General features: G+C 47.9%; 1 pseudogene; it reads right to left on the bottom strand.

Moving 5' to 3' along the window:
• Positions 1–1,553: 1,553 nt before the first annotated feature.
• Positions 1,554–10,168, bottom strand: LOC110131247 (small ribosomal subunit protein eS24 pseudogene; annotated as a pseudogene).
• Between the last annotated feature and the right edge of the window lie 8,471 nt (positions 10,169–18,639).

Consider the following 18,639-nt stretch of genomic DNA (forward strand, 5'->3'; position numbering starts at 1 on the left):
TTATAAATAGCAGTGATCTTCATTAAGGGTTTCCCTGGCAACGTAGTGATAGAGTATCTGCCTGTAATGCAGGAGACACGGGTTCAATCTCTGGGTTGGGAAGATTCCCTGGAGAAGGAAATGGCAACCCACTCCAGTATTCTTGCCTGGGAAATCCCATGAACAGAGGAGTCTGGCAGGCTACAGTCCATGGGGTCGCAAAGAATTGAACATGACTTTGTACACTCACAGCAGCAGCCTTCATTGAAAACCCCTGACTGGCCAAAGGGGTTGTTCACGAGCTTCTCCCAGCTCCATCCAGGCCCCTGCGGTGTGACACCACAGAGAGGCGTGTCTCTGGAAGGATCACTGGCCCTGCCCTGTTCAGAAATGAGATGACCTGGTGGCTGTCAGGCTGACCCTGGGGAGAGAGGGAGCGCTGCTTCCCTGAGTCCCAGCCCTGGACCCATGTAGTCTGGACTGGCAAGTGATGAGTTAACCTGTTTGTGGCCTGCTGGGAACATGATTCCCTCCTTCCTCTGTAACTAGGACAACCACCCACTGGCCCCAGAACAATTGCCAGTTCTCCTGGAGTCCCCTGTGTTCCTGCTGGGTTGGTGAAGGGGGTGTTTAAAAGAGCAATCTGAAAACCCGACCCAACTTTCCTTGAAGCCCACATATGAAAGGCAGGCCAGCTCTGGCCCTCCACTGTCTGGCGGTCCCTATCTGAATTGCCCAAATAAACACCTCCCTCACCACGGGGGCTTTTAGAGTCATTTTCCAATGACAAGTTGACAGGACGCCATCTCCATGATGCACTGGGGCCCAGCATGGCATGTTTCCTTCTGCACGGAGACCCTCGTCTCACCCCACAAACTAGTCTGGAAACTAGGGTCTTGGAGGGTTCTGAGTTGGCCAGGAGTAGCCAGATTGGGGTTGGGATCTGGAGGTGACACCTGTTTTCCAATCTTGTCACAGGTAGGAGCAATTCCTAAAGTTCAGTGCTCCCGAGGGGGCCCCAGGAAGTGTGGAGAGTGGGCCAGTATCACCCCACAGCCTGTGAGGAAAGACAAGCCCCTTTCCTCATTACCCAGGCCTAAGACCAGGCTCCATTTTACTTGGATACACTGCAGAATAGGTGATGTAAACATTTACTCTCCTCCAGTTGTAGAGGTCAGGAGTCCAAAATCAAGGTGTCAGCGAGCTGTTTTCTTCTAAGGCTGTAGACTCCAATCCAGTCCAGTGAAAGTGAAAGCTTCAGTTACTCAGTCATGTCTGAGTCTTTGCAACACCATGTCTGCATCGACTGTAGCCCGCCAGGCTCCTCTGTCCTTGGAATTCTCCAGGCAATACTGGAGTGGGTAACCATTCCCTTCTCTATGGGATCTTCCTGACCGAGGGATCAAAACTGTGTCTCATGTTTCCTGAATTGGCAGGCAGATTCTTCACCATTAGTGCCACCTGGGAAGCCCTCCATCTCTGGTGGTCGCCAGACTTTGGTGGTCGCTGGCAATCTTTGGCATTTTTTTTTAAGTCTTTATTGAATTAATTACAATACTGTTTGGTGTGTTTTTTTGTAAAAGGTCTTAGTTTATTCTTTCATGAAAAATCTGCACGGTCACCACAGATACAGTCACTGCAGAATTTTTACTCCTTTTTTTTTGCCAGCACCGACATCGGCCTTTGCAGTCCCCCTGACTTCATTCTGTTCTTGAGTTCCTTTCGCTGTTTTCTTTAGGTCTTTTTCTTCTCATTTAGGCCCTCTTGTAAGCCTGTGTTTGGGCTCTTTCTTCGCGTAATCCAAGGAATCATAAATCATTCCAAAGCCAGTTGTCTTGCCACCACCAAAATGGGTTCTCAATTCAAATCAAAAGATGACATCTGGTGTGGTCTGGTACATTTTGGCCAGTTTTTCCCAAATTTCTGTTTCAGGTACTGTTGCCTTCCCAGGGTGAAGAATATCTATGACCATTTGTTTCTGCTGAAGTAGTCAGTTGGTCATGAACTTCCTGATCCAGATAGTTACTGTGTCATTCACGATGGCAGCTGATCTTCAAGCAGCCAGGGAGGAAAAAAATGTGTTTTTTTTGGTCTAAAGAGGCATGTGGGACCTTAGCTCCCCAACCAGGGATCGAACCTACACCCTCTGCATTGAGAGGCCAAGTCTTAACCACTGGACCACCAGGGAAGTTTCTAATCTTTGGCATCTCTTGACTTGTAAATGTCTCTTTGCCTCCTTCACGCAGCCTTCTCCGTGTGTGTGTGTGTGTGTGTGTGTGTGTGTGTGTGTGTGTGTGCATTCGTGCATGTGTGTCCCAATTCCCCTTTTTATAAGATCACAGTCATGTTGGATTAGCACCCACTCTAATGACCTCATTTTAACTTGATTACCTCTGTGGACATGAATTTGAGCAAACTCCAGGAGATAGTGAAGGACAGGGAAGTCTGGTGTGCCGTAGTGCATGGTGTCAGACACAACTGAGCAACTCAACAACAACCACCTCTGTGCAGGTCTTGTCTTCAAGTACAGTCACATCCTGAGGTCCTAGGGGCCAGGACATCAACATGTGAATCTGGTGGGGAAAAGAGGTCACAAGATATACAGATTTTTCAGGAATGCAACTTCTGGGAAAATTGAGGAAAATGGCTTGTCATTTAGTCCAGAACCTTACAAAGAGTTGTTCACCGTCTCTGTGAACAGACCTGCAGGGTCTAAACATCCCCCCTGCTGCTTCTGCCTCAGATGAGCTGTCTCAATAGGCCCACGCGTCTGAGCACTTCATTCTGTGCTCAGTGTAACCAGGACTGGTGCCCCAGTGTTCACAGGCTGAATTTGTATTTATCAGACATTATGGCCTTTTATTTCTTCTGTTTGTATCTGATAGACCATCATATGATTGGGCTGCTGTTTTGTTTTTTTTTTAACTGTATGTGGTTAAGTCATAATGGGCTTCCCAGGTGGCACTAGTGGTAAAGAACCTGCCTGCCAATACAGGAGACGCAAGAGACATGGTTTCGATTCCTTGGTCAGTAAGAGCCCCTGGAGAAGGAAATGGCAACCCATGGTGTTCTTGCCTGGAAAATCCCTTGGACAGAGGAGCCTGGCAGGCTACAGTCCATGGGGTCGCAAAGAGTCAACCACCACTGAAGCGACAGAGCACGCAAGTCATATTAGCTCTGATTTTTATTTCTGGAGACAAAAGGGAGGTAGAAGAAAAGTCTTGTTACAAAAAGAATCTGCAGGGACTTCCCTGGCAGTCCAGTGGCTAAGATCCCATGCTTCAAATGCAGGGGGTGCGCATTCTAACCCTGGATAGGGAACTAAGATCCAGCTTGCTGCACAGTGTGGCAAAAAAAAAAAAAAGAATCTGGGACACTTAGGTTTCCACCTTTTGGCTTCTGTCACTCATGCTGCTGTGAAGATGAGTGTGCCTGGATGTCTCTGCACACCTGTTTTCTACTGTCCTGAATGTATACATGGGGGTGAAATTCCTGGCTCCTATGGTCATTCTAGACATTTAACTTTTGAGGAACTGCTAGGCTGTTTTCCATCGCGGCTGCCCCATCTTAACGTTCCCACCAGCCCTTCATAAGAGTTCCAAGTGTGTGTCCATCTTCACCACTTGTTTTCTGAGTGTGTTTCTTGTTTTAAATAATAGCCATTCTAATGGGTGTGTTAGGGCTTCCTTGGTGGCTTAGTGGTAAAGTATCTGCCTGCCAATGCAGGAGCCACATAAGATGGGAATTAAATCCCTGGGTGGGGAAAATCCCCTAGAGGAGGAAATGGGAACCCACTCCAGTATTCTTGCCTGGAGAATTCCATGGACAGAGGATCCTGGCGGGCTACAGTCCAGTGGGTAGCAAAGAGTTGGACACAATTGAAGTGACTGACCACCACCACCAATGAGTGTGTTAGTAGTGTGGATAAGCAAATTGTGGTCCAGCCATATAGTGGAATGTTGTTGTTGGTTGTTGTTTAATCACTCAGTTATATTCTTTTTCATTATGGTTTGTCACAGGATATTGAATATAGTTCCCTGTGCTATACAATAGAACCTTGTAGTTTATCCATCTTATATATACCAATTTGCATCTGCTAATCCCAGATTCCCAATCCTTCCCTCCCTCATCCCCTTCCCCCTTGGCAAACATAAGTCTGTTCTCTATGTCCGTGAATCTATGTTATATAGATACATTCGTGTCATAGTTTAGATTCCGTATATAAGTGATATCATATGATATTTTTGTTTTTGTCTGATTAGTATAATAATCTCTAGGTCCACCTATATTGCTGCAAATGACATTATTTCATCTTTCACTTCATTCTTTTTATGGCTGAGTAATATTCCATTGTATGAGTACATTCCATTGTACCACATCTTTATCCATTCCTCTGTCGATGGACATTTAGGTTGATTCTATGTCATATATACAATAGTGTTGCTATGAACACAGGTACATGTATAGGATGGCAAGATTTTTTAATTTAACTTTCTATTTTTTTATTGGGGTATAGTTGATTAACAACGTTTTGGTAGTCCCAGGTGAACAGCAAAAGGACTCAGCCATATATATGAAGGTAACCATGTATGCATGCTAAGTCACTTCATTATGTTCCACTCTGCAACCCTATGGACTGTTGCCCACCGGGCCCCTCTGTCCATGGGATTTTCCAGGCAAGAATACTGGAGTGGGTTGCCATGCCCTGCTCCATTCTCCCCCAAACTCCCCTCCTATTCAGGCTGCCATATAACATTGAGCAGAGTTCCCTGTGCTATACAGTAGGTCTTTGTTGGTTATCCACTTTAAATATAGCAGTGTGCACCTGTCCATGGGAAGGCAAATTTTTGTGTTACATGTATTTTGCCATGATTTTTAAAAACTGTTTTAAAGGTCAGGGTGGGGGCTGTTGGGTGTCATAGGAATGAGATCCACTGCAGGAGGCTTGGGAGACAAACTTGGAATCCATCCTACCTGTCTGCCCATAGGAGTTAATAGTTTCTCTCTGTTTTGGCTTTGTTAACTGAGAATAGGACAGTATTTGCCATAGAGGGTCTTTGCCAAGATTAAATTAGTTAATAGATGTAAAAAGCTCCTGGAAAATGTTAAGTGCTCAATAAATGTTAACAGGCCCTGGGAGGCCTACAGGAATAGGGCCTGAGGTACTCATGCTCTCCAGGAGACCTATAAAATGTTTTCTGAGGCCCAGAGAGAAAGAGGGCAGAAATGATCAGCTCCAAAAATGCAAAGAGAAAACTGCAAAATCAGAATGAATACCTTATCACATGTCTCCACATTTACAAAAATGTGTCAACTCCATCAACCGCTAAATTCTGTATTCATAAAGATTTCATTACATTTCAAAACAGCTCCTAGGTTAAATTTTCTCACTTTGCAGGAATTCCCCAGCCTGCACAATGATTGCCAGTCTCAAATTGCACGCATTCCTCTTAGTTAAATATTTTCACATGCAGTGCTCTAAAAAGGACTTTTGAGTTTTTAAAAACACAGGCACAGAGGCGTGGGTTCCTGGGGAACCCACTGGTTTGCAGATCAAGGGGCGGGGTCTCCACTGAGACCTCCCAGTGCTGCCCCTCCCCCACCCTCCAGAGGTTAGCCCATCCCTCCCTCATTGGTCACAAGATCACAGGATGGTGAGGCCAGTGGGTTCATATCCCAGACTCTTCTTCTTTTGTCAACTGTGTGCCCTTGGGAAAGTGACTTACCCTCTCTGGAGCTCTCAGAGTTGTCATTTCTCAAATGGGCATGATGCCTCCACCCCAGGTCCCTGGGCAGATTCTGGTGGGTGACTGTGTCAGGTCCAGCCTTAGGAGCCAGAGGCCTCATTGGCTCAGCAAAATGTGAGTTTCTCAGCATCTCCTCTCCCCAGAGTACTGCGTTGATTTTTGGGAAGGCGGGGCTTGCCATGCAGCTTTGGGAATCTTAGTTCCCTGATCAGGGATCAAACCTGGGGCCTCAGCAATGAGTGTGCTGAGTTCTAAACACTCTTTACCAGGGAATTCCCACTATTGCACTGATTTTATGGTTTGAGAGTTTCACACAATACCTGCAAGAGAATTAGGTGTGTGTTTCCTCTGGCTGTCATAACAAATTTACACAAACCTCTCACCTCAAAGTCTGGAGGCCGGAAGTCCTCCAATTCAAGGTGCCTGCAGAGCTGTTTCTTTCCAAGGCACTAGGAGAGCGATCTGATTCCCTGCCTTTTCCAGCTTCTCCAAGCTGCCCACATTCCTTGCCTCCTGGCCCCTTCCTCCAGCTTCAGAGCCAGGAATGCAACATATTTCTCATCCTTTTTCCACAGTCACATCTCCCTCTGACTATTAGGGGACAGTTTCCGAAATCACGAGCCTTGGCTAGGCCTGCTTGCCCAAATTGCCTCGCAACAATAGGTCCTGAAAAGCAAAGTGGTGCTGCCTCTGAAAACTAACCAGAAGAATTCAAGAGAGGCCAAAAGCAGGGAGGAGATGCCAGCCCATAATATGTCCTACCAACCTCCCAGAATCCTTCATGCTTGAATCCATCTTGAACAAGAGATGCACACACCACTTGAAAGAACCAGGGGTGTGTGTGTGTGTGTGTGTGCTCAGTCGTGTCCAACTCTTTGTGACCCCCTGGACTGTAGCCCGCCAGGGCCCTCTGTTACGAGAATTTTCCAGGCAAGACTACTGGTGTGAGTTGCCAATTCCTCCTCCAGGAGATCTTCCCGATTCAGGGATCGAACCTGAGTCTCTTTTGTCTCCTTGCACTGGCAGGTGGATTCTTTGCCACCGAGCTATCAGGGAAGCCCTAAGCCTGATGACTCAGACTAAATGTGGGCCAAGCAAGATGACTGGCCAGAGGCAACTCAGAAACCAACCTCATTACCATAAACCCTGAGCCTTCGAGCCACGTGGCAGAGCAGTTCTCCTGGGTCCCTTTGTTTGCTGCTTTCCACCCGGACGCCCCCTTCCCAACAAAGTCTCCTGCTTTGTCAGCCCGTGTGTCTCCTCAGACAATTCATTTCTGAATGTTAGACAAGAGCCCACTCTCGGGCCCTGGTAGGGTCTCCCTCCCTGGTACATGATCACAGTCAGGAAGGGATCTCTGATGTGGACCTCTTTGCAGGGGAGGGGGCGTTATTTTGCCTGTGCCCCTGAGATGTGACCGAATCTGTGTTGGGAGCAGAGGTTCACAGGCATGAGTACTGACCAAGGAAGGGAGACAGTGGCTACCTGTGGCCACAGGCTTCTGGCCTGATGGCTCAGATGGTAAAGAATCTGCTGGTGATGTGGGAGACCCAGGTTTGATTCCTGTTTTGGGAAGATCCCTTGTCAGAGGAAACGGCAACCCACTCCAGTATTCTTGCCTGGAGAACCCTGTGGAGAGAAGAGCCTGGTGGGCCACGGCCATGAGACAAGACAGAACATGATGAAAAGCTGCCTGGCACTGACCCTGGGGTGATTAGCGTAGGGGGATAGTGTGAGGAGCGAGTTGGGATGAGAGCTCTGAGTTGGCTGGTTTGCATGTGAAAGGCACCCTAGGGTAACTTGTTTGCTGTCTCTGGGAATTAGCTGGCCCTGGGAGGGGCTGAAGCCCCAGATGTCAAAGCATCAGAAACAAGAAAATAAAGACATGGTTAATACATCCATGTCTAACTAATACCCCAGAACGTGGTTGTTCAGTCACTAAGTCGTGTCCAACTCTCTATGACCCCATGGACTGCAGCATACCAGGCTTCCCTGTCCATCACTGTCTCCCAGAGTTTGCTCAAACTCATGTTCAGTGAGTCGATGATGCCATCCAACCAACTCATTCTCTGCTATCCCCTTTTTCCTCCTGCCTTCAGTCTTCCCCAGCTTCAGGGTCCTTTCAAATGAGTCAGCTCTTCACATCAGGTGGTCAAAGTATTGGAGCTTCAGCTTCAGCATCAGTCCTTCCAATGAATAATCAGGGTTGATTTTCTTTAGGATTGACTAGTTTGATCTCCTTACTGTCTAAGGGACTCTAAAGAGTCTTCTCCAGCACCGCAGTTTGAAAGTATTCATTCTTCGGTCCTTAGCCTTCTTCATGGTCAAACTCTCACATCCATATGTGACTACTGGGAAAACCATACCTTTGACTATATAGACCTTTGTCATCAGAGTGATGTCTCTCTTTTTTAATATGCTGTCTAGGTTTGTCATAGCTTTTCTTCCAAGGAGCCAGCATGGTAGACACAGAGTAAATCCTTATCGAATCTATGGAGAGGAGAAAGGACACAATAATCCTGTATCTTATGGACTTCCCTGGTGGTCCAGTGGTTAAGACTCTGCCTTCCAATGAAGGATGTGTGGGTTTGATTCCTGGTTAGGGAGCTGAGTTTCCATATGCCTCACAGGCAAGAAACCAAAACATAAAGCAATATTGTAACAATTTCAATAAAGACTTTAAAAATGGTCCATATAAAAAAATTTTTTAAATCCTCTATCTTCATGTTTTCATTCCTAGTCTGGCCTTTTCGGTCTTCTGGGGCCTGGCAGAATTCCCCTAGTTTAGAACATCTGATGGGGACGCCAAACCTTGTAGTGTCTTCAGTGAACACCAGTCATGGCAGAACACCAGTGGCAGACCGTCTCCACTGAGATTGAGCGGGAACACGAATGTTTGGACATATGCAGTAGTAAGGCTGCTGCTATTCCTGAGGAAGGTCCAAGGAACACCTCTAGCAAGAGTTACCTAGGGGTGGAGGGATGGGCTTACTTATTTTTTAGTCACACCACCATGGTGGCTTGTGGGATCTTAGTTCCCTGACCAGCGAGAACCTGGGCCATGGTAGCGAAAGTGCTGAGTTCTAACCACTGGACCTCTGAAGAATTCCCAGGGAGGGGCTTATTTAAAATTCAGGTTCCCAGGCCCAACTGACCCATTGATCTGATTCAAGCCCTCGCTTCATTCACCCCTGGGAGGCTGACTGTTGAGAAGTGGCTTCCAGGGGCTCCTCACCATGGTCCTGTTAGGGAGGCCCCCGTGAGGGCTGGGTGACATGTGAGACCAAGTCAGGCTGCAGAATGTTTTCCCAGCTCTACCCTTTGCCACCTGGATGACCTGGAACCAGTTACCTCGAGCGCCTGAGTTTTTTCTCGCTGTCTTTTTTTTTTTTTTGGCCACGCCACGCAGCATGTAAGGTCCTCCCCAACCAGAGATTGAACCTGTGCCCCTGCATTGGGAGTACAGAGTCTTAACTACTGGATCTGCAGGGAAGTCCCTGAGTTTTCTCATTGTAAAACGGGCTGGGGGATTTTTGAGGATGCAAGGAGCTGATGCATTTAAAGTGCTTTGCAGTCTTCCCTGGGGGCTCAGTGATAAAGAATCTGCCTGCCAGTGCAGGAGACATGGGTTTGATCCTTGACCTGGGAAAGATCCCACATGCTGAGGAGCAACTAAGCCCTTGTGCCACAACTATTTAGCCTGTGCTCAAGAGCCCAGGAGAAGAAACTACAGAAGCCAGCACTCTAGAGCCTGTGCTCCACAAGAGAAGCCACCGCAACGAGAAGCCCGTGCACCTCAACTAAAGAGTAGCCCCCACTCGCCGCAACTAGCGAAAAGCCTGTGCATCAACAAAGGCCCAGCACAGTAAAAAATAAATAAAATTATTATTATTTTCTTTTATTAGGTTGTACCAGGTCTCAGTAGGTATATGCAAACTCTTAGCTGCGAGATGTGGGATCTGGTTCTCTGACCAGGGATTGAACCTGGGCCCCCTGCATTGGGAGCATGGAGTCTTAGTGACTGAACCACCAGGGAAGTCTCTAAAATAAAAGTATTTTTTTCAACAGTCAAAAATCAAGTGCTTTGCACAGGACCCGGCATCTGTGGGTGCTTAGCCAGTGATTGGTTGCAGTCCATTCTTCTAGAAGAGCCAGGTCTAAATTGGGGCCTTCTGCCTCCTTGCAGTCTTGGGGAGGGGGTTGGATCTGCCCCCTTGCCCACCACAGCTGTGATCTATAACCCTGCGTTAGCAGTTTTTCAAACAAGGGGCCCTGTTCGGGTGTCTGAAAGCTGCACACTGAGGGGTTAAGTGCCAGCAGCCGCTGATGATACCTCGAGGCTGCCTCCAATCCCACAGTCAGGCCCACCTTGCGCCAGCCAGCCGTGAAACTGCCGGGCGCCCCACATAGCCAGCCACAGAAACTTCGCGCTGGGCCCCCATGGGGAGGCTCGTAAAACACACTGAAGCTTCCCCTGCCGGCCCCGGCAGACCGAATATTTACAGACTCGGCTGAAATGAGACCCAGCAGGGCAAATTTCACAGGCAGTCCAGAAAAAGGCTCCTTGCCGCCTGTCCCTGGGAAAACAGGGCACAGGGTGAAATGCAGTCTGTTAGGTCAAGGCCCACACACCCAGCAAGACAAGATGGGTGACCTGGGCTTGACATAGCTGCTCAGTCGTGTCCAACTCTCTACAACCCCATGGACTGTAGCCTGCCAGGCTCCTCTGTCTGTGGGATTTCCCAGGCAAAAATATTGGAGTGGCTTGCCATTTCCTTCTCCAGGGGATCTTCTGGACACAGGGATGGAACCTAGGTCTCCTGGCATTGGCAGGCGGATTCTTTACCACCGAGCCACCAGGGAAGCCGGAGAGAGTTCCTCTGTTTAGCAGCAGCTTCCAGGGCATTTCCTGTGTGCCCGGCCCTGTGCTCGGGACACAGCAGCGTTCATGATCTGCTCTGGGGAACCCCTGGGGAGTGTTTCAAGCTGGAGGTGGAGTGAGCCTGGCTTCCTGAAGGAGCTGACTGGAAGGGCATCCCAGGAGAGGGAACAGAATGTGCAGGAGCCGCTGGGAAGGAATGGGTGCAGCCATCCGGGAGGAACCCAGCAAGCAGGAATGTGGGTGACTTGGGTTCAGAGTGACCTGTGAGATCCCAGTGGGGTCAGGGATCAGGCCACCAGACACAGTGATTTGGGGGCACTGGGGGTGGGGATGGCCCGCTTCAGCAGTTGAAGGGATCCTCAGGCTCCTAGTAGGAATACAGGTGTCTGTTATCCCAGAAAGGCAAACAGCACTTTCTGTCTCCAGGGAACCAGCAGCAGCCAGTCCTGGAGAAGGGGCAAGCCAAGGTGGGCTCATGGCCAAGTTATCTGGACAAAGATAACAGCAGGGGGAACCCCTGCAGACTCCAGGCATGAGGTCCCCCCACCCCCACTCCAAAGAGCTGAATGTAGGCAGTAGGAGCACGCTGGCTAGCAGAGCTGATAAGGTTGGTACCTCATGCCCAACCTGGACGGAGTCACAGCTGCAGGCTAATGAGGGAGGCGGCTAAGCATGGAAGACGAGTTGTCGGGGTCGGGGTAGGGAGCAGGAAAAGTGGGAGAGAGAGAACAAAAGATGGAGAGATGAAGGAGGAACAGAGAAACAGAGACAGACTCAGAAGGAAAAAGAGACAGCAATGCACAGAGAAGACAGACTGAGACACATAGAGAGAGACACACGGACCCAGATAGAGACAAAAGCAGATGCAGAGGGACCGGAGACGCAAAGATATTGAAATTCAGGGGCTGCTGCAACCCCTGCCCCCAACCCCGTGGCCACTGGATGGTGCCAGAGAGCCATACTCTGCCCCGCAATTGTTCCTACCTGGCCTCTCGGCCAGCCCCAGTGCCTTTCTCTCCACTTGCGGTTCCCTTACTGGTCCACTGCCACGTTAGAGGGAGGCCTGACCTCAGGGTGGAGATGGAGACGAAAGCTGGAGCAGGGTTTCGCAGGAATCAAGGATGTCCAGAGTCCCTGTAACCTTGCCACCCCCATGCCAAGGCCCTGTGCCTGTCTCCTGTGCATAGCACTGCTTGTCTTGGGGTGTGTTTTCATTGGTCTGGGTGTGTGTGCGCACAAGTGTTTTGAAATGGGAGTGTCTGGTTTTATCTTGGGAGTGTGTATCTAGCCAGTCTCAGTCTCATTTTGTCTCAAAGTGTGTGATGTGTGTGTGTATGTGTGTGTGTCAGAGACTGGGGGGTGTCTCTGTGTGTCTGATATTTCCATGCACTCAGAAACTTGCCACACTCTCCTCTCCCCTCACCTTTCCCAGCAGTTTTGCATGGAGTCACCCAAGAAACTGGAGAACTGAAACATTCAGGAAAATTTCCTGGGATGCCAGAGGCAATGCTCTCTGGAGGGATAGGAACGGGTGTCCACAGAGGTGACTGAGCAAATTTTAGGTTCTGCTAAACCCAAGCACTTAGTTGGTGCTGCTTTTCATGCTGTGGACCCAGTTTCCTCATCTGTATAATGGGTCTGATATGCTAGCAGCCTCATAGGTTTGCTGTCCAGTGATTAGGTGAGTTAAGGTTTGTAAAGCTCTTTGAACACTGCCTGGCACACAGTCTAAGGACTCAGGAAGTTTCAGAAACCATCTCTTTGATCGTTATAACTATAAGCACATACGTTAACCCATGGGTCAGTGGAATCCCCCGAGAATTCTATACTCACCACTAGGGATATGAGGGTCATTTTAAAGACTCAAATAAAGCTGCGTTGGCTCTTACTGCAGCACGTTAAGATCTTTGGGATCTTCAATCTTTGTTGCATCATGTCGAATCTTCTGTTGCAGCATGTGGGATCTAATTCCCTGACCAGGGATCAAACCCCAGCCCTTGGCATTGGGAGAAAGGAGTCTCAGCCACTGGACCACCTGGGAAGTCCTTAGAGTGTTTTTTTTTTTTTTAACTTTTTAATCAAAGTATAGTTGATTTACAATGTTGTGTTAATTTCTGCAGTACAGTGAAGTGACTCAGTTTATACATGCTTCTTTTTAATATTCTTTTCCATTATGGTCTATCCCAGGATATAGTTGAATATGGGCTTCCCAGGTGGCTCAGAGGTAAAGAATCTGCCTGCCCAATGCGAGGAAATGCAGGACACATGGGTTTGTTTCCTGGGGTGGGACGATCTCCTAGAGGAGGAAATGGCAACCCACTCCAGTATTCTTGCCTGGAAAGTCCCATGGACAGAGGAGCCTGGGAGGCTACAGTCCATGGAGTCCCAAAGAGTCAGATATGACTTAGCTACTGAGCATGTTCATACATAGTTGAATACGGTTCCCTGTGCTATTCAGTAGAACCTTGTCATTTATCCATTCTCTATAATAACTTGCATCTGCTAATCCCAAACTCCCATTCCATCCCTCCTGTATCCCCTCTCCCCCTTGGCAGCCATAGATCTGTGCTCTATGTCTGTGAGTCTGTTTCTATTTTGTAGATAGGTTCACTTGTGGCATAGTTTAGATTCCACATATAAGTGATACCATGTGGTATTTGTCTTTGTCTGACTTACATCACCACTTAGTATATAATCATCTCTAGGTCCGTCCATTGTTGCTGCAAAATGGCATCATTTCACTCCTTTTATGGCTGAGTAGTATTCCACTGTATGCACTGGAGCTCTTATATGGAAAAATTCATTCACCAGTTCTTGTGAACATTATGTGGGCCAAAATAACCAACAACAACAGAAACAACAGAAAAAATAGATTCAGCCCCTGGGCTTCCAGTTTGAGGGACCCTCTGATCCAAGGGGATAAGTTTTGCCAAGAAATCTGTGTCACAAGAGGCTAGGTATTTGTGATTCCATAAGTTGGCCATGCCAAGTTCAGTGACTATGTCACAGGTTGGGGCAAGCTAGCACAGCATTCTCCCTCCCTATCTACCTGCAGTATTGGTGGGGTGCAGGCCTCCACCTACACACAGGCCTTCTGCCTCTGACTGCCCACGAATTCCTCTCCCTGCCAAGACAACCAGAGTGATGGGTTGATTGCCACTCAGGATTCTGGCTCTAGGATTCTATTTTTTTGTCCACATGGTGCAGCTTGGGAGATCTTCGTTCCCTGACCAGGGATAGAACCCAAGCTCTGGCAGTGAAAATGAGGAGTTCTAACCACCGGACCGCCAGAGAATTCCCTCTAGGATTCTAGAATGTTCGGGAAGAAGGGAGATTATTCTGAAGACCTAGAATGCCAGGCACTCTCAGATTCTGGGTGTCCATGATTTCAGAGATTCCACAATTCAGATCTGCCTAGGTTCTAGAACTCAGGGATTCTCTAAGCTTGGTACTGTCCGCCTGGGTCTCCCATAATTGCCCGTGACAGATAATACAGTGTCTCGAGGCAGAAACCATGATCCCTCTAATCCAGCGGCCGAGGCAGAGGGCCTACTGCCTGCGGCCACCTGGCTTTCCTAACGGCTTAATGAGAAAGTCAGAATTAATTGGAACTGGCACCCAGCACTTGCAGGGCTCGGCGTGGCCAGCTCGGCCTCCATATGTTAAAGCTGAGCATCTCTGGTTCTGCTCTGACCTGTTCTGCACACCGACAGGTGTGTTGCCTGAAACTTGGAGGTTAGCCTGACAAGGGAGGTGGCTGGGGCTGTGGTGACCAGTGCCACAGGTAAAGTCAGCCCCACCCCACCCCTGCCTGAGACAGTGCAACCAGCATTCTGGACCCTCATTGTCTCCCTCCTCTGGGCTTCAGTTTCCCTCCTTTGCTCAGTGAGACCAGCCTCAGAGTTCCTTGTGTATTACATGTAAATTGCTCAGCCTGTGTGCTATGCTATAATCTGTCCTTGGGCACCTGGATAGATTCCCAGAAGGGATACAGTAGTTTCCGTTTTAATAGCTATTATCAGAGAGATTAGAACACTTCACGCATATAATCAGAGAGATTAGAACATGCACCCCCAGTGCATGAGATTGCTCTTTTCCCCAAACCCTAGAAACATGGTGAATTATCAAACTTTTTCATCATTAGTAACCTGATAGATTTTTTTAAAGTATTTTGTGGTAGTTTTATTTTATATTTAGCTTATGACAAGTGAGAATGAACTCCCTTTAATATGCTTAGAAGACATTTGTATTCCCTTTTCAGAAACTGTTCATAATTTGCCTCTTCCTATTGGATGTTTGGTCCTCATTGACTTCTGAAAGCTCTTTACATATTAAGGAAATCATTCTATTGTCTACGATGTCTTGGAAAAGTTTCTCTGACTTAATCTATTGACCCTTCTAGTATTTGTGTGTGTGTATAGGAATTCTATATTTGTATGTAGTCAGTTATTAATCTTTTAAATCATTAAAGGTGTAATGTCGTGCTTCAACACACTGGGATTATTATTAAACTTCCATGTTCTCTTCTAATAGTTTAATAGTTTCTCTGTCTCTGTTTTTCTATTTTTTTGCTTGGTGGGGGATGATCCATCTGGAATTAAATTTCCTCTTGTTGTTCAGTTGCCCAGTTTTTTCCAACTCTTTGCGACTCCATGGACTGCAGCACGCTAGGCTTCCCTGTCCTTCCCTCTCTCCCAGTGATGCCATCCACCCATCTCATCCTCTAACACCCTCTTCTCTTGTCCTCAATCTTTCCCAGCATCAGGGACTTTTCCAATGAGTCAGCTGTTCACATCAGATGACCAAAATACTGGAGCTTCAGCTTCAGCCCTTCCAACGAATATTCAGGGTTGATTTCCCTTAAGATTGACTGGTTTGATCTCCTTCTTGTCCAAGGGACTTTCAGGAGTCTTCACCAGCACCACAGTTCAAAAGCATCAATTCTTTGGCATTCTGCCTTTTCTTTACGGTCCAGCTCTCACAACCATACATGACTACTGGGAAAACCGTAGCCTTGATTATACGCACCTTTGTCAGCAGAGAAATGTCTCTGCTTTTCAACACACTGTCTAGGTTTGTTATAGCTTTCCTGCCGCGAAGCAATCGTCTTCTGATTTCATGGCTGTGGTCACCATCCGCAGTGATTTTAGAGCCCAAGAAGAGGAAATCTGTCACTGCTTCCACCTTTTCCCCTTCTATTTGCCGTGAAGTAATGGACTGGATGCCATGATCTTAGTTTTTTTAATATTTAGTTTTAAGCCAGTTCTTTCACTCTCCTCCTTCACCCTCATCAAGAGGCTCTTTAGTTCCTCTTCACCTTCTGCCATTAGAGTGGTATCATTCGCATATCTGAGGTTGTTGATGTTTCTCTGGCCTATCGTGATTCCAGCTTGTTACTCATCCAGCCCAGCATTTCTCACGATGTGTTCAGCGTGTAGGTTAAACAAACAGGGTGACAGCAGACAGCCCTGCTGTAGTCCTTTCTCAATCTTGAACCAATCAGTTGTTCCATACAGGGTTCTAACTGTAGCTTCTTGACCCCCATACAGGTTTCTCAGGAGACAGGTAAGATGGTCTGGTAGTCCCGTCTCTTTAAGAGCTTTCCACAGTTTGTTATGACACACACAGTCAAAGGCTTTAGCGTAGTCCATGAACAGAGGTAGATGTTTTCCTGGAATTTCCTAGCTTTCTCTATGATCCAGCGAATGTTGGCAATTTTATCTCTGGTTCCTCTTCTTTTTCTAAACCCAGCTTGGACATCTGGAAGTTCTTGGTTCACATAATGCTGAAGCCTAGCATGCAAGATTTTAAGCCTGTCCTTACTAGCATGGGTGATGAGTGCAATTGTCCCATGGTTAGCACATTCTTTAGTACTACCCTTCTTGGGAATTGGGATGAGGATTGACCTTTTCCAGTCCTGTGGCCACTGCTGCTTGCCCCATCCAATTAAATTTGCTCTTAGCCACCTTTAAAATCTCCATCTGAAATCTGATGGTTGTCTAAGAAGCTGCATAGAAAGTGGACAATAGCATGATGGCTGAAGCCAGGTGGCTAGGGTTCGAATCCTGGCTCTGCCATTTTTCACTGTGTATCCTCAAGGAAATTACCCTCTCTGAGTCTCACTTTTTTGTTGTTGTTGTTCAGTCACTGAGTCATGTCTGACTCTTTACAGCCCCATGGACTATAGACCTCAGGCTCCTCTGTCCATGGGGTTTTACAGGCAAGAATACTGGAGTGAGTAGCCATTTCCTTCTTCAAGGGATCTTCCCAACCCAGGGACTGAACTCGTGTCTTCCACATCTCCTGCATTAGCAGACGGGTTCTTTACCACTATCTTCACCTGGGAAGCCCAAGACTCATTTTACTTATAATCTGTATAATGGGAGATAATAGTGCCATGTGAGAATTAAGGGAAGCTTTCTTTTCTCTTTTAAAATATTTAGAAGGCCATCTGTCACTGAGCAGGGTTTTTGTTTTTGTTTTTTTTCCCCTCTTTCCTGTTTGCTATTTTTGTTTTTATTTGCTTTTCCTTGAGTAGTATAATTGCACCTGATGATTCTTTCAGCATAGCCAATTAGCCAGTGACTATGCTTCAGGAACATTTCCAAGTGCTTACATGCAATAATTCATTCCTTGTAACAATCCCATTGGACAGATGGCAACATTGAGGCTCACAGAGGTTAAGTTCCTTCTTAAGAAACATGCAAGGGTCAGGGTCAGGCTCAGAACTCTCGATCTGTCCACTGCCCTGTTCTGATTTCAGCCTTCCTCCCCAGCTTTTGGTCACTGGGGCTCCACAGTAACTGGCTTCTAAGTACAGACAGCCTCTCTGAGGTCAAGTCAACATTCTGGACACCCAGAACTGGCCAGTCCTGTCCTGGCAGGTATGGCGATGGATGGGGGTAAGCAGCAATCAAGGAAGGCTTTCAGGAAGAGGGTGCTTGGATAAGTAAGACTGGAGAGGCTGGTGGAGCCTGAGAAAGGGGTTGCCAGGGTGGGAGAAGACTGTATGGAACTGGGAGTAGGTGATTTCCTGCTTACAAGCCTCCCCTGACTGTCATTGGCCACAAGCCTTGACTCTTGCTTCTCCCCGCTAGGCACACAGCTGAACAGTCGTTGATCATGGACAGGTAACTCCTTGGTGGGAGTGTTGAACTCCTACTCATATGCCAAAGCCCCAGTGCTCCATGCTTACCCATTTGGAAACCCATCTATCCCTACTGGCCTTTTCCAGCTTGGGGTCTCTTCTACCACTCAAACCCTGACCACATAGCACTGGGAATCTGTGTGTCCTGCTCCGTGTCTCCGACCTTCAGTGGGGTGACCCTTGAAGGCATAGCACTAAATTGAGATTTCTCTGGCGCACAGCATCACTCACTCAGCCTGGACACAGAAAATGTACTGGTTGAATGTATCATCAAGGAAATAAGGGGCTAAATGAGAGTCAGATATGTGAGTGACAAATACAAACCTCAGTCACTTCCCTCCAGGGCTCCCGTCTCCCTTGGGGTAAAAGCCCAAGTCCTGCTTGTGGACCCTCAAGGCCCTGCACGACCTGCTGCATTCCTTCCCACCGCACCCCCCCTCCCCTTAGCTCACTCTGCTCTAACCCTATAGGCCTCCTCACTGTTCCTCCAAGACACTAAGCAGGGTCTTGCCCCAGGGCCTTTGCACGGGCTGTTCCCCAGCTCAGCATGCAGTAAGCACTCTTGATTGTGACCTTTGGCGTGGCTGGCTCACTCCTCCGTCAGATCTCCATTCAAATGCCACCTCCACAGAGGGGCCTCCCTTGACCTTGATCTCTGAAATAGCCGGCCAGTCTGGGGCTCTAGTCCCTGCCTGGCACTTCCCACGATCGGATGCAGTGTGTATTTACATAGTTATCTTTATGATGCGGCTGTTTTCTGTACGTTTTATTCCCTGGTTCCCTGGGCGCCTCCATCTGCCTGGCGCGCAGTAGGCACTTAATACATCTCGGCGTAAACCGAGGGGCGTCTGTGGGTGGGGGCGCGGGGCCGGCGAGTCTCCCGC

Source organism: Odocoileus virginianus, chromosome 3 (assembly GCF_023699985.2).
Source record: "Odocoileus virginianus isolate 20LAN1187 ecotype Illinois chromosome 3, Ovbor_1.2, whole genome shotgun sequence".
Classification (NCBI taxonomy): domain Eukaryota; kingdom Metazoa; phylum Chordata; class Mammalia; order Artiodactyla; family Cervidae; genus Odocoileus; species Odocoileus virginianus.